At 35.1% G+C, this 14,902-nt stretch overlaps 1 protein-coding gene across 4 annotated transcripts in view; it reads right to left on the bottom strand.

Annotated features, from left to right (window-relative positions):
- Positions 1-14,902, bottom strand: part of LOC136847172 (uncharacterized) — a 251,670-nt gene that overhangs the window by 23,016 nt on the left and 213,752 nt on the right. For 2 of the 4 annotated variants that reach the window (XM_067118594.1, XM_067118593.1), the window contains one exon: positions 11,993-12,044. The exons of the other annotated variants lie outside the window; for them this stretch is intronic. The gene's annotated coding sequence lies outside the window, so the exon portion shown is untranslated. The remainder of the gene's footprint in view (positions 1-11,992; positions 12,045-14,902) is intronic. 4 annotated transcript variants of the gene reach the window in all.

The following is a 14,902-nucleotide window of genomic DNA, read 5'->3' as shown; positions in this document are numbered from 1 at the left end:
AGATGATGGATTTATAGGCATGCAGCAATCTTCGTCTACAAAAAAAGGAAAAGGCCCTTTAGTATAAAAAAAAAACAATTAAATGAAAATTGAACCCCAACAAATAAATAAATAAAAACTGAACATCAGAAACGAAGTTTAAGCTATAGTGACTATACTGTAGTCTATTTACGCGGAAAATTATATTTCGACAGCTGGAACAAGATTGAACCTGTACCAGCTATTTACAGCGGGAAAAACTGAATTACTTGTGACCATCTCATTGGAACTGGATTTTGGCAAGACGCTTGGCGCGGATAATTTCCTCACAAAACAGATTTATAAAGAAATCTAACTTTTTAAGGTTCTCTATATCTTTCCATGATTTTTTTATTTTTTTATTTTTTTTTTTTTTTTAGAAGGGGCCGAGACAGGCATGCCAGTGCTGCCCCCCTTCAAAATAGGCAATCTATATGAATCTGGAACTACGGAGGAAGGGAGAATAATTCCAGATTCTGGGAGAAGGCTGACCTTCCATATATAGAAAAGTTAAGTATACCTTAGTTTAACCAGACCACTGAGCTGATTAACAGCTCTCCTAGGGCTGGCCCGAAGGATTAGACTTATTTTACGTGGCTAAGAACCAACTGGTTACCTAGTAACGGGACCCTACAGCTTATTGTGGAATCCGAACCACATTATAGCGAGAAATGAATTTCTATCACCAGAAACAAATTCTCTTATTCTTCATTGGACGGTCGGAGATTCGAACTCGCGGCCAGCAGAGTGCTAGCTGAGAACGGAAACCACTCACCCAACGAGGAACTTCCATATATAGAAGTAAATGGTACAGCGGACTCGTCAAACCGGTTAATGCTCGAGTTGGCGACATTCAAGAATATCGGTGATGCTTCGTCAGTTATGTATTCCAAACGTGTTCTCGGGTTCATTTGAAATATGAGTGAAGACCCCTCAAAAGAACAAAGTTTACCTTCAGCTGTTGCGCCTTTCCTTATTAGGATTCGAGTGAGAAAGGTTTCTTAAAGGCAACTGCAAACAACTTGCGTTTTCTCAAAGTGACACCTAAAAAACAGTTTGATTAATTCTGTGTAGTGCTTCTTTCTCGACCAAAATACTTGCATAAAAAGTGTGTACGTGTGTGTATGTTTAAACTCGCCTTGACCATATTTTCACCATACGCGTTTCCCAAATAGAAAAGGTGGTTTCATAAGAGGCTATAGCTTTCTTGCTCTCAAGGTTTAAGGGATGAGGTTGTGAGTCCTGTGTTCTTCTGTACCAAGTGGGACATCACATCGTCGATAAACTTTACTGTGAGTTGAATTGAATATAGAATTTAGGCCGAAGGCCAAGCACTGGGACCAATGAGGTCATTCAACGCCGAAACGGAAACTGACAGTAAAAGGTTTGAAAGGTGTAACAGGAGGAAAACCTCGCAGTTGCACTATGAATCAGTTGTTAGGAGAGGGTGGAAAGTAAGATGGAAGAAAGAGAATATGAAAGGAGTTACAGTAAAAGGAACGAAACCGGTTGGAGCTAGGGGCCGAAGGCACGCTTCAAAGAACCTTAAGTAATGCCTAGTGCGCTGCACGGGGTGCACTGACGGCACTAACCCTCTACGGAGACCAAGACACAATGGAACACACATATATACTGTGTATATATATATATATATATATATATATATATATATATATATATATATATATATATATATATATACATACATACTGTACATATATATATATATATATATATATATATATATATATATATATATATATATATATATATATATATATATATCACTAAGTCCACGTCGGAAGGCGAGTGAAAACCGGGACTTTGAACAAGCACTTTCGTAGTTTATTCTACATTTTCAAGTTCACAGTGTGAACTTAAAAATGTAGAATAAACTACGAAAGTAATTGTTCAAAGTCCCGGTTCTCACTCACCTTCCGACGTGGACTTAGTGATATTCTCAAGCACGCGTTCCTTAGTGCTGCATTGGATATATATATATATATATATATATATATATATATATATATATATATATATATATATATATATATATATATATATATATATATATATAATTACACGCATATACATTTATGTACAAAATGTTATACTTGGCATTTCTAATATTCAGAGTTCTAACCAAATATACAAGCTAACTTGTCCGGTCAGAAATTACGGCAACTTCCAAGTAATTCTGCAATTTCTTTATAATTATCATAATAATTATAATTGCATTATAATTATCAAGTAAACAAGGATTCTCTGCGTTTCGTATACTGTACTGTTATTCAAACGTAGGTTTCAATAGCCTTAGACTGGAATACACACAAAGTAAAAATATATATATATATATATATATATATATATATATATATATATATATATATATATATATATATATATAGTAAAATAATATACGAAGTACAATAAAGGTAACATAGTGTGACCCACTCAGGCCAATAGAGGGCCAGAAACCTTTGACCTATTGTGTCCTTTGCAAACCGATTCTTCTTAAAGTGAGGGTCGATTTCGTAGGAGATCGGATATGAAGACTTGACTACGTGCCTGAGAACACGTCAACATTGCACCTCTCTCTCTCTCTCTCTCTCTCTCTCTCTCTCTCTCTCTCTCTCTCTCTCTCTCTCTCTCTCTCTCTCATAAATTAAGTAAGGCACGATATAGCTTTTCCCATTGTTCGTAAGAGTAGCTACATACTCTCTCTCTCTCTCTCTCTCTCTCTCTCTCTCTCTCTCTCTCTCTCTCTCTCTCTCTCACAAACACAGTTAATGCATTAACAAATGCACGTTATATCTTTTCCCACTGTCCATAAGAGTGGCTCTCTCTCTCTCTCTCTCTCTCTCTCTCTCTCTCTCTCTCTCTCTCTCTCTCTCTCTCTCTCTCTCTCAATAAATAAATAAATAAAATAAACAATTTAATAAATAAAAACAAACAAATAAATAAATAATTAAATAAATATTAATAAATGAAAACAGATTACGTCACAAACTACGGCATCATTTGAAAGAACTAAGTCAAACTGCTCAGTTGGACGTGACGACTTTGGGAAATTTCCCGGTCACCCCTCTTTGCCTTACTACCTTAAATTATGGGATTCCAAAGCTTTGTCTCTTTGGTCCAAGAGATAAATTGAGTTTTTTTTTTTACTCTACAGAACGACGCTACCAACTGGAACACTTTCACCTTCAAGAATATCTCTCTCTCTCTCTCTCTCTCTCTCTCTCTCTCTCTCTCTCTCTCTCTCTCTCTCTCTCTCTCTCTCCGTTAGGCGATGAACTTTACTGTACTTTTAATGAGAAGTAAACACGGAATGTTTCAGGTACTTAATAGTTTGCAATAAAAAAAAAATCCCCAGGGTTCTGTGCGATGCACATGTACTTCGTAAAATTATAGAGCCAATTAAATTTATACGATGTATGTTACCAAGAACGAGTTCATGATCTCGAATTTACGATGCAAATAAATTTGGCCGTTTCCTGTACCAGTTCCGTGATACAAGCGTAAACTGATAGAATCCCACAGGTCCTTATAGATATTGTAATATTGCGTATATATGTGTGTAACATGTTTCAGTGTATGTGCTAGTATATGAGTTTCATAACGAATTCACACTCACATTATGTATATATGTGCGTGTGTATGTATGTATGTATATTACAAAAAAATATACAGATATATAGATAGATAGATAGATAGATAGATAGATAGATAGATAGATAGATAATAAATGAAATATGCATTCGTGTGTATAAGGTGTTTTATATATACTGTACATTATATTATATATATATATATATATATATATATATATATATATATATATATATATATATATATATATATATATATATATATATATATATATATATATATATGTGTGTGTGTGTGTGTGTGTGTGTGTGTGTGTGTGTGTGTGTTTAAGTATATATATACACAAACATATAGATAGACACACAGATGTGTATATATATGAAATGTGCGTTCGTGTGTAAAAGACGTTAAATGTAAAAATAAAAAATATTCATCATTTAGTATTTTTCGTTACATAAATTCACACAGACATGCGCAAAAAAAAATTCCCCAAATTTTATTAGACGATAGACGACGTAATTCGAAACCTCATTCCCAAGTGCACAACTGAGATTATTTCCTTTAAAACTGACAGCTAACTTTTTTCGTAAACGCAAATCCTCGACTTGAAAATTCAATGAATATGTGAGGTACACATGTAAATTTTCAATTCCCTGCGACTTTCCGTAAAATTTTGAGTTAAATCAGTATGCCAAAAACACGTTCATGTATTGTATAGTATATTATATTTTATGTATATATATATATGTATGTATATACATGTATATCTATATAAATATATGTATATATACATTATATATATGTATAAATATATGTATATATACATATATGTATACACATTATATAAATGTCTGTATATATATATATATATATATATATATATATATATATATATATATATATATATATATATATATATATATATATGTGTGTGTGTGTGTGTGTGTGTGTGTGTGTAAAACAGTTATTAAATGCAAACATGTTTAATCGTGAACAAAACGTTACTCATTTCTTTGTAAAAAAGAAAATATTATGGACTTTGACCAACTTTCTTTTCACGTTTGCCTTCATGTAGTTAGATCATTAGGAAGACACACACATACACACACAGACACAAAGCCAGAATTCCTCCTCCTCCTCCTCCTCCTCCTCCTCCTCCTCCTCCTCCTCCTCCTCCTCCTCCTCCTCCTCCTCCTCCTCCTCCTCCTCCCTTCCCCCTTGTAACCAACGCCTTCTTCCAATTACATGAAAGGGAAAGACCTCACTTTATTGAAAGTTTGTTCTCTTCAGTCACTGGGTGGCAACAAAATCAGTCATGCAACTTTTAGGAAATTTTAAACTTTGGGGAATTTTTAAACTTTAAGGAATTTTTAAACTTTAAGGAATTTTTAACCTTTGAGGAAATTTTAAAAGGAAATTTTAAACTCCGAGGAAATTTTAAAAGGAAATGTTAAACTTTGAGGAAATTTTAAAAGGAAATTTTAAACTTTGGGGAATTTTTAAACTTTGAGGAAATTTTAAACTTTAAGGAATTTTTAAACTTTAAGGAAATTTTAAACTTGGAAGAAATTTTAAACTTGGAGGAAATTTTAAAAGGAACGAACCCCTAGATTTGATTTTATTTATATGTGTTTGGTCTAATGACCTGGCACTAGAACCGTTTGGTTATTCTGTGCCACAAAAAGAACACAAGATACTGAGATGCAAATAATTCTATAAAAACTACAGTATGTGAATGGTGTTTTTCTCAGTTCTGAACCTGTTTGGTAACTTGTGTTTCGAACGTGTACACGTAACGATATTCTGTAGCTCTGAAGATGTACCCATACACACATACACACATACATACATACATACCGGCGTGCTTCTTATTTCTGAACCTGTTAGGTAACTTGCGTTTGTAATGTGCTTAATGATATTTAGCTCAGAAAAAGATGTATCCGTACATATATACATACATATATACATACATACAAAGATGCTGCATAAATACATCCCGTGCAACAGAGAAGGAGACTGAATTCAACAGAATTTCAACTTGACTCTCCCAAAATAGCCGGTGTCTGAAGATTAAATTAAGGTTACCCTGACAGGTTCAATCCCAGGAGAGGGAGAGAGAGAGAGAATTAATTCATGGGGCGGTGAAAAGGAGGAATTGGAGGGGTTGGACAGTAGAGAGATCCAGAAAATGCAGGAAATGAAGTACAAAGATCTAAAGGTGAGCCTGGGAGAAAAACCCAACAGCTAAACTACGAAGCAGCATCAGTAAGAGGTGCTGGAAAGCAAAAATGATGGAGAAGCAACGGAAACGGATGTAAAGTAAAAAGCCAAAAAGTGGGTGCAGCTAGGGGCCGGTGAGACGCTGCAAACACTCTTTGATAATGCCCACAGTGCACCACGCGAGATACACTGATAGCACTACCCCCTGCAGGGAGAATGATAGTGAAGAAACCAAGAGAGAGAGAGAGAGAGAGGGGGAAGGGGGGAGAGAGAGAGAGAGAGAGAGAGAGAGAGAGAGAGAGAGAGAGAGAGAGAGAGAGAGAGGGGAAGGGAGGGAGAGAGAGAGAGGAGAGAGAGAGAGAGAGAGAGAGAGAGAGGAGAGAGAGAGAGAGAGAGAGAGAGAGAGAGAGAGAGAGAGAGAGAGAGAGAGAGAGAGAGATCCAATTACGGGAGACGCATTGGCAAACCATCTCCTCCTTAACTTCTCCATCATAGTGCTTATGTGCAAATTAACCCGTAATTAACTCCATGTGATATGCCACCTATCACACTGGCATAGAAATTATTTGAAAGGGTATTTATTGTTGCATGTCATTCCGACAATGCGCTCATCATGAATGACAAAAGCTTTGCATTATATCTGAAAGAATTATATTCTTTACAAATTAACATAGTGTTGTTAAGGGGATTTAGTTTTGTATATAAAAATTCATTCCCTCATTACTGAAAAAATATCTAGAAATATTAAACACAAATCAACAGTATACAGTTACGTGAGTATTCCAAGGCATAGTTGTAAAGCAGTAGGTACAACCTAGGTTCAAATCACATCACACATTTAAAGCGTAAATGTTGCACTTGAGTTTTACTGCTTATGGTGTGCGCGCTGCCAGTTACTCTTGTATTTTTCCTGCATTTATTGCTTTACAGTGGTTATTTTTCATTCTTATATTTTCTTCTGAACTTGATATTAAAAGGAAGAAGTCAAAAATGCGCCGAAGTTTCTTCGGCGCAATCGAGTTTTCTGTACAGCCGCTACAGCTTATAATAAAGACCACCGAAAATAGATCTAACTTTCGGTGGTCTCGGTATAATGCTGTATGAGCTGCGCCTAATGAAACATCAACCACGGCCCCGTGGTGGCCTGTCCTACATCGTTGCCAGAAGCATCATTATGGCTAACTTTAATCTTAAATAAAATAAAAACTACTGAGGCTAGAGGGTTGCAATTCGGTATGTTTGATGATTGGAGGGTGGATGATCAACATATCAATTTGCAGCCCTCTAGCCTCAGTAGTTACTAAGATCTGAGGGCGGACAGAAAAAGTGCGGATAAAAAAGTGCGGACAGAAAAAAGTGCGGACGGACAGACAAAGCCGGCACAATATTTCTCTTTTACAGAAAACTAAAACCAAGTAAAGCAGAACACTTCATTTACTAATGTCAACATTTTAGAGGGATCAATACTTTAAATTCAGAAACTTATTGTAAAATGAAAAAGGATACGAACCTCAACTGAAGCGTGTAATGAGGATGGAAATGATATGACCGGATGTAGAGATGGTGATGATCAGGGCTTCTCGGAGGTAACCCGTCCAAGTGCTGATCAGACTCAATAGTCCATTACCTCGGTAATCTAAGTTTATATATATACATATATATATATATATATATATATATATATATATATATATATATATATATATATATATAATTATATATACATAATATATACATAATATATAAAATATATATATATATATATATATATATATATATATATATATATATATATATATATATATATATATATATATATATATATATATATAAAGCCCCTGATACTGTGGAAGTTGTCTGCACATGGAGTAATCTAATACAGCAATACAAGTCATAAAGTCAATAGTGACAATTTCTTTTTGGACCCAACCTTGTTAAGAAAAATCGCCTCTTACAAAACACACAAACACACACATACACACTAACAAAAAAAAAAAGATACAGAATGTTACTATTATAAGCGTGTGCGTTTCTCCTTCGCCTGCTAATTGTCACCCAGTCCTTAATACTAGTTGCTACAAACAATATTTTTTGCCAGAAAAGGAGCCTGAAGCCTCTTGACATTGACGCCGCTGAAGTCACATCGGCTCGCGTGACGTCAGCAAAACCTGTTCTGAGCATGCAACTCCAATTTAGTGCCTAATGAAGAGCTGTACCCGCTTATCTGGACTCATCTCTCTCTCTCTCTCTCTCTCTCTCTCTCTCTCTCTCTCTCTCTCTCTCTCTCTCTCTCTCTCTCTCATAAAACAAATGAAATATGAAGGAATTTGAAGATGATTGTCTACATTGTACTAAGGAGACTCTCTCTCTCTCTCTCTCTCTCTCTCTCTCTCTCTCTCTCTCTCTCTCATAAAACAAATGAAATGTGAAGGAATTTGAAGATGATTGTCTACACATTGTACTACGGAGACACTCTCTCTCTCTCTCTCTCTCTCTCTCTCTCTCTCTCTCTCTCTCTCTCTCTCTCTCTCTCATAAAACAAATGAAATGTGAAGGAATTTGAAGGTGATTGTCTTCATTGTACTACGGAGACTCTCTCTCTCTCTCTCTCTCTCTCTCTCTCTCTCTCTCTCATAAAACAAAGGAAATATGAATGAATTTGAAGATGATATCTACATTGTACTACGGAGACTGACTCTCTCTCTCTCTCTCTCTCTCTCTCTCATGAAACAAAGGAAATATCAAGTAATTTTCAGCCTTCATTAGCCCTAAAAGAAAGGAAGTCAACCTTTTTTTTTTTTTTTTTAGCGTAACGATAACTCCCGCAGTCTTGCGGGCGCATTTCCTCTACACTTATTTTCCATCTCTCTCTCTCTCTCTCTCTCTCTCTCTCTCTCTCTCTCTCTCTCTCTCTCTCTCTCTCTCTCTCTCTCCAAGACGTCAGAGAAAAATTCATTATTAATCAGTCTCTCATTTTATCAATAGCAGTAATCGATCTCTCCCCTGCATCGCATACAAACATTTTACGAACGATTCAACCGAGTTCATTCCAGATACGGACCATATTTCTTCATTGTAGCTATTTCCGGCCTGACAGATTTCTTCATGCTGCTGTAACGTCACTCGGGAGTGTCATTAAAGGGCGGTTGCTTTTTATAACTAATCGCCTGTGTGACTTACCTGAGGTGGAAAATACCGACTTGGTAAATATAATAATAATAATAATAATAATAATAATAATAATAATAATAATTATTATTATTATTATTATTATTATTATTATTATTATTATTATTATTATTATATTACAGCCTTGCGCTGCAAGGCGACTTGTTTAATAATAATAATAATAATAATAATAATAATAATAATAATAATAATAATAATTATTATTATTATTATTATTATTATTATTACTACTATTATTTTCGTTCTCTTTTCATGGACGATAACGTAAAATTTAATGTCATGACTCTCATTATACATCGCGTTCAAGATCACGGTTTGTCATGTGTCTCATTCACCATAGCGTTCAAGGTCGCATTTTTGTCATGTGTCTCATTTGATATAGCGTTCAAAACCACGATTTTTGTCATGTGTCTCATTTACTATAGCGTTCAAGGCCGCGTTTTTGTTTCTCTTTTCATGTAGCGTTGCGTTTACGTTTTCGTTACGTGAAAGCATCGCTAGTTGCACACACACACACACACACACACACATATATATATATATATATATATATATATATATATATATATATATATATATATATATATATATATATATATATATATATATATATATATATTTACACACACACACACACATACACACACACACACACACACACATATATATATATATATATATATATATATATATAGGTAAATATATATAAGTATATACATATATACACACACACACACAAAGTACAGAAGAAACGAAATGAGAAAAAAAAACAATGAAAGCCTATCAAGCGACCTCTTGAGGATTTTACGACTCGGAAGGAAACTACAAGATGAACATTAAGCGAAGGTTGCCAGCCGCACCAGAGGAAGATTCCGAGCGAGCAAGTAAATGAGTATCTCGAGAACCAATTAAATTACGACGGTTTTATACGAAAACCTGGAAGCGAGTGGAACAAAATCACTCGACCGCCAATATTTGATCTAAGAGGATCTTGACGGGGCAGATATTTGGAGTGAACGGGGTAATATGACAACCGCTGGCATTAACGGTATTGTGTTCAAAGTGCTTCCCCCCCGCCCTGTCTCCCACCCATCAATATAAAAAAAGGGGAGAGAGATTGAAAGCTCTTAACTTACAAAGTGGTAAAATGTGTCGGAAAGATATGAGGTCCAACATCTGAATTTATGAATTAGAATTTTAAATGTTTAATACATGCATGCATGCACACGTACATACTTACATGCACACACACACACACACACACACACACATATATATATATATATATATATATATATATATATATATATATATATATATATATGTATATATATAAATATATATATACATATAAATATACATACATATATATATATATATATATATATATATATATATATATATATATATATACATTATACACATATGCCTATACTGGAAAGATCAGAGGCTCAACATCTAGACTTACGAAGTAGCATTCTAAATGTTTAATACACACATGCACATCTATATGCCTGAGGATATTCGTTCGGCACATTCATCACAGTCTATAATTTCAAAACTGGAGGTTAACTTTGTTTTCAGAAAGCGGACGGCGAATGAAAACTTATTAGAATGCGGGAGACGAGCATGCGTCTTTATTGGTCAACCCTGTGCTTACGTAAATCGTTGCATGGTACTTGAGACTCCTTTACTTACCCTTCGTCCCGCGAGAATTCCCCTGACTTCGAAAGAGGCTCGAATGTTACTAGCATAAAGATAATGTCTATTTTTATCGCCTGAGATCCTCCGTTATTTTGTAGTCGGGTCTTGGTACCTCGGCTGACTAATTATCGCTATTTTTACCGGCTACGATCCTTCACTATTTGTAACCAAGTCTTAGATATCGCTTGCTGGTACCCCTGAGGACTGGGTATGACTGGGTATTGCTATTTTTACAGTCACTGACCTTTCATGACTCGTAAATATATCGGTGTGTGATTACAAATGGCAGACTGGTTTGCTGATGTACACTTGCGGAGCAACGGCTTATGAATCAGGTTGTTTATAGCTCAGATGAAAAAAACCATTTGAAATGTTCTTACTTCTGCAAACGAACTCTGTTAAGAAAAAGCCTTAATATTGTCCCTTCACGTGTCAATTTGTAAGGTCGAGGCATACAACGGAAATTAGCATAAATCACATAAATAATTTTTATATTCAAGTACAGTGTTTTGTCAAAACTTCAAATCTGATATGCAAAGTCCAAAGGGCGTTATTGTGCACAATTCAAATCAAGAAGAGATTTCGCTTCAGAAATTTATTTGTGAATTAGCTCCGCGCCACTATATGTTCTCTTCGGGAATTCAATGTCATGTTACCGTCACTGATTAATTAATCTCATAAATTCACAGCACGCATTCATTTGGTCAATCCTTCAGACGGAGAAATAACAGTACAAGTAGGTACGCGAAGCAGATCCTGCAAGTTAATTGACATTCAGAAAAAGTTACTGAAGTTTCTTGCAGTTGCAGTTTTTCCGAAATGCTGCACCTGAATTGCAACTGCAACAAACTTAGATGCCGCACCCTGAATGACATAGAAGTCATCCTTCAAATGCTGCAGCATGGCCAACATGACATTTAACTCCAATGTTGCAACATGACCAAATTGCAGTCATCTCAAACACGTCGCAAACTAACTGCCATTCCAATGACCTAAGACATCAGTCACCGTGCACTGCAAGTAATAAATGAAATATCCTGTGGTACAACCTTGTGTCCCTGTCTTGCCCAAGCTGGAAGGCGGAGGAGGAATCAGTGGAGGCCGAACAGTGGGGTCTGCTCCGAACGGAAGAGCTGGACCCGTCTCTAGGGAAGAAGACATGACACAAGAACTAGGGAACACAGAAGCTGGGAGATAAACATACAGCACAAAAGGAAAGCCAGCGAACAGAGCTGTAAGAGTGACTGACCTCTGCAGAATGAATGTGAGAAGTAGTGCTCTGGAGGGAGTTACGCTGCCACCTGCGAAATAGAATGACAAGAAGCTAGACAGAGTTGGACAGGGGGTTACGGGAAGGTTACAGGAGTATTAAAGAGTGTTGTATGAAGAAAAAAAGGATTTAGAAACGCTGGGGGGCAGACCCACTAGCGCTTAGAGGAATGAAAGCAACTGACAACACAGAGATTTTCCTGTTTGTTTCGCTCAGTATGTACTGTAGGAGTTTTGTAGGCAGCAGCCTTACAGAAACCGTTCCATTATTTCATCCTGACCACATTCTGACATATCGGCCGCGGTTCGATTCTTGCCACGGCCGCAAGAATTTCTTCATTTGTCTCTTCTTTTGGATCTCAGGCTTTGTGGTGACAAGTGTGTCTACAAAGTGTGAAAAAATCGTGAAGTTAGGAGGTCGTTGAGGCTATAATTATATATATACGCATACATACATACATATACACATACACACACACATATATATATATGTGTGTGTGCATGTATGTGTATATATATGTATATGTATATGTATATTATATATATATTATATATATTATATATATTATATATATATATATATATATATATATATATATATATATATATATATATATATATATATATATATATATATATATATATATATATATATATATATATATAGTTTCCTTACATACTCAGAGTTGACTTGTTCCGTGACATACTCAATAGAGCAACATCTCGTTATCTTAACTTCCCAAGTTGATAAATGTAATTGTCAAATTCCTGTCCTTCCATATCTGCTTGTGCGTGACCGGACGTTATTTCGCTTGCTTTGACTGTAAGCGTTGCATGATACAGCCTCAAGTTGAATAAGGCACGCGCAACAGACGGAGAACATAGCTTAGACAAAAAAAAAAAAAAAAAAAAAAAAATCCATGATTTATGTCATGAAAACAAAATGTTTAGAATCGCATGTTGAAAAGTCACGTAAGTACAGTAATTGCAACATTCCTGCACGATTTACAACGTAAGCAACGAAATTAATATTCAACAGGTAAAATATTTCGGCGCGATCGAGTTTTCTGTACAGCCGCTACAGCGTATAATCAAGGCTACCGAAAATAGATATATCTTTCGATGGTCTCGGTATAATGGTGTATGAGCCGGGCCCCGTGAAATTTTAACCACTGCCCGATGGTGGCCTATCCTATATCGTTGCCAGACGCACCGTTATGGTTAACTTTAACCTTAAATAAAATAAAAACTACCGAGGCTAGGGGGCTACAATTTGGTATGTTTGATGATTGGAGGGTGGGTGATTAATATACCAATTTGCAGCCGTCTAGCGTCAGTAGTTTTTAAGATCTGAGGGCGGACAGAAAAAAGTGCGGACAGAATAAAGTGCGGACGGACAGACAAAGCCGGCACAATAGTTTTCTTTTACAGAAAATTAAAAGGGGATGCCACTGTATCAGATCTTAAGGCAACACAAAATTAACACAAGTAATTTGTCCCTTTAAAGTTACAAAGGTGACTTTGTTCACGTTTCCTAAACCCCCCACCTCTACTCATCCCACCACCCCTACAAGCCTTGTCAGTGCATTGCATCAGGTCTAGAATTATTATTATTATTATTATTATTATTATTATTATTATTATTATTATTATTATTATTATTATTATTATTATTGAACAAATAAAAAAACATCGTCACTATATGGAAAAGATTCAGTATATTTGTTCTATTGTACCGAAGTAGAAATATTAACATTATTATTATTATATTGAACATAAAAAAATATTTTCAGTATAAGGAAAAAATGCAGCATTTTTGTTCTACTGTACCTTCACAGCATTATTATTATTATTATTATTATTATTATTATTATTATTATTATTATTATTATTATTATTATTATTATTATTATTATTATTATTACATTGAACAAATAAAAAACATCGTCAGTGCGTGGAAAACATGCAACATTTTCGGTCTATTGTACCGAAGTAGAATTATTATTATTATTATTATTATTATTATTATTATTATTATTATTATTATTATTATTATTATTATTATTATTAATATTATTATTATTATAAGGAACAAATAAAAAACACCGTCAATATATAGAAACCTCGCAACTTTTTGCTATATTTTACCTACGAATACCTGTTGAATGAAAAAATTTTCAAATATTGCAAAACCTGAAGTAAATAAGTGACGAAACGTAACATCACCCGAGAAGATTCAGACAATTCTTATAACCACTTGAGGCAGAGACATGCGATTCCCCAGAAAGCTTGTGGAGGACTCAAGAGCAATTATATATAAAACTTCAGTCAATCACACAGTTTAAGCAATTTACATTCAACAACTTGCTGTGATTCAATTTAAAACTTCGGGCAAGTATGTGCATAACTCTGGGCAATTACAGGTGAAACTGGAGCGCTCTGAAACCGCGCAAACCTCCGCCAAGAGTTTGAAATCAACCCATACCTTTAAACTGTACAGATTCATATTCTCAGTGATGGCAGAGTTCAGAATAATCCTTTGGCACAGACAGCTATTACGAGGCTACTTTAAATCCGACTGCAAGGACAATTTGGTTTCAGGACCTATTCTCTGTTCTCAAATGTTTCAAAGTATCGGCAAGTAGGCCCCCGCCCCCAACACACACGCACACACACACACACACACACAAACTCCCCTGGAGTGATGAACTAGTAAGGAACAAAATCGTTATTCTCACCTACCTTCTTTAATCATGGTTGGTTTAGTGTCAACCTAAATGTATGTTTATTTTTTGTATCAATTCTTGTTTTGAGGGCCTTTTAATTTCTCATATTTATGCATATATATATATATATATATATATATATATATATATATATATATATATAT

The sequence above is a fragment of the Macrobrachium rosenbergii genome, chromosome 16 (genome assembly GCF_040412425.1).
Source record: "Macrobrachium rosenbergii isolate ZJJX-2024 chromosome 16, ASM4041242v1, whole genome shotgun sequence".
Lineage (NCBI taxonomy): Eukaryota > Metazoa > Arthropoda > Malacostraca > Decapoda > Palaemonidae > Macrobrachium > Macrobrachium rosenbergii.
This window is presented reverse-complemented; position numbering and strand designations above follow the sequence as displayed.